A 2,582-nucleotide genomic window follows, 5' to 3' on the forward strand; every position below is an offset into this window, starting at 1 on the left:
CCTTCTCCACTTCAAAAACTGTCATAACTCCTTTGATCTATGCTGCCCGATGGCGTAACCACTGGGGGACAAGGGGAAAATATCTATCTTTGAAAAATCTTCCCCACCCCTTTATAAATGCCCTTTCATCCCCTGAAAGTGCCTAAAAACCTCAAATTTCGCGTGCATTTCTTGTTAACATGGCCCAATTTCCTCTAAAAATTGCAAATTTTAGGGAGTTTTGCGCGCATTTCTTGTTACGGTAGGGCAATTTTCCCTATAAATTGCACATTTTAGGGAGTTTTCATCAATTCCGACGAAATTAGAATTAAAAACACAAAAAATATTTTGCGCACTTGGCGCGCATTTTTTAGGGCTTTTTAAAGTTTTTTCCTTTTTAAGTTATTTAAACACATAATAGTCCCAAACTCAAGAAAGACAAATTTAAGATAGATCATTTTAACCTAAAAGAAGGGCCTCAATGTGTATAGATGGTGAAACAATATGTTTGTAAAAAAACCATGATGAAAATGCTTATATTTAGTTTCAAACACACGTGTGTGGCCTATATTATAAATAAGATAAGACAAATGCGAATGTAGGTAAGAATGGCCCCGGAAAAATGGCCCTGAAAAAAATGGCCCCGGAAAAAATGGCCCCGGAAAAAATGGCCCCGGTAAAAATGGCCCCATATGACAGGTAGGTAAAAATGGCCCCAATGAAAAATTCGGTAATAGAAATATATATTTTTTTTAATCTTTAAATATTTAAATAGTGTATAAGCAAGATTTGAATCAAGAAATAAAAAATGGCCCTCAATTATAAAATTCAGGAAAAAAAAAATATAAATAAATAAATTTTGTAAAATACCTTGTAGCAAAAATTTAATTAATAAATCAACATAAAGAATATGCATATTTGAGAACTAAAATAAATTAGTTTTTAGCTCCTATGAGTAGCTCTGGGAGTAGGTCTAAGTATTTTTTTAAATTATTAATATTATTAGATACTATTACTATATTTGGGGCCAATTATTAATATTATTATTATTATTAATGTCTCTGATGGGACGCTCTAAAACATTGATTCGGCACCGGTTTTGAACGACGAACTTGCAGGGAATGTTATAAACCATTTTCGCGAAATTTGAAATAAAAATTTCCAATAACGTGGCGAATACCAACTATGGGGACTTTCAGAGGCCTGGCATTTCGCGGTACGTATTATTGTCATGGATAACATCAACAATAAATCTAAATTGCTAACGAGCCAAACATTTTAAAAAGGAAAAACAGTACAGTAAAATGTACAATAGTCAGCGAATTTGTCAAACAAGCTATAAAAAAAGTCTCGCCTTGGGTAGCATCTTTTTTAAGAAAATCATTAATTTCCTTTAAAAAAACACAAGTTACTGATTGATTAAATAATTCTATTTTAAATAAGAAATGATTATGAACAGTAAAGGTAACATAGGACAACATTTAAAAGATCATTATATTAGTGCTATTGAAACTGTTAATTATTTCAAGGTTTTATCTAAGTGCAAATCCAAGTTTGATTGCTTAATTAAATAAATGCTTTGGATTAAAGAACTGAAACCTACACTTAACAAACAAATCAGTCAAAGCCAAACTGTGTATCTAGTTAATCTGCTAAGAAGGGCTAATTATTGCTTAGCTCCATTGTGGCTCCACACAGTAGGCCCTATTGATATGTAAATTAATTACTTACTTCCTGTCACTGCTTGGCATTTTTGTTTTTAGTTTTTTTCAACTTACTTGATCTTGAGAATGGTTCCATGATGGACCCGAAACGTCGATCTTTCTTGTCATTAAATTTTGTTTTGAGATTATGTTCTTAATTGATTTAATAAATAAAAGCCACAAATAATAATTTGATTTACTAAATTTCATTATGTAAAAATAGTTATGCTTTAACATAGATTAAAAATATGTTATGCCTTACTTATTTTTAATCTATGGTCTTTTTAATGTAGTAGATGAATGACATATAGTATACAGTACTTCAACTACCAAAATATGCAACTCATAGATAACCAAAAACTTCACTTTTGTTAAATATCAAATGAATTAACTTTACATGTATAAACAATGTAAATAAACAGTAGTTAAAGCATGTGGATCAATTGTGTGTTTGAATCACATGCGAGGCTTACTTTCTCGCAAATTTAGCAATAAATTGTCTGCTTAGAGTTTATTCAAAGAAGTATTGCTTTTAGTAAACTGAATAATTAGGAATACATTTATTTAAGCAACTAATTTAGTTGCATACTTGGTTTTTACTCATCACTAACTAAATCCAAGTGCCTACTACTGGCTTAGAATTATATATAGTTATGTATGGCAATTATGCTAATAATTAAAATGGTGTGCGATTGTGAGGGTAGGGTGATTATGGTAGGATTAAGTGGTATTGCTAAATCCCACAAACCTCCCAAAACACACTGTAGAAAATCAAATAATTCAATTGTCATTGACTGACTTGGTATATCAATAATTATGATTGTAGAACTCTCTTTTTCTTAAAAGAAAAAATAATAATAATTTGATGTTCATACTAACCCACTGTTTGTGGGGTTTACC

Source organism: Anneissia japonica, unplaced genomic scaffold, assembly GCF_011630105.1.
Source record: "Anneissia japonica isolate Jap-2015-1 unplaced genomic scaffold, ASM1163010v1 scaffold9_len2422644_cov172, whole genome shotgun sequence".
NCBI classification, from domain to species: Eukaryota; Metazoa; Echinodermata; class Crinoidea; order Comatulida; family Comatulidae; genus Anneissia; species Anneissia japonica.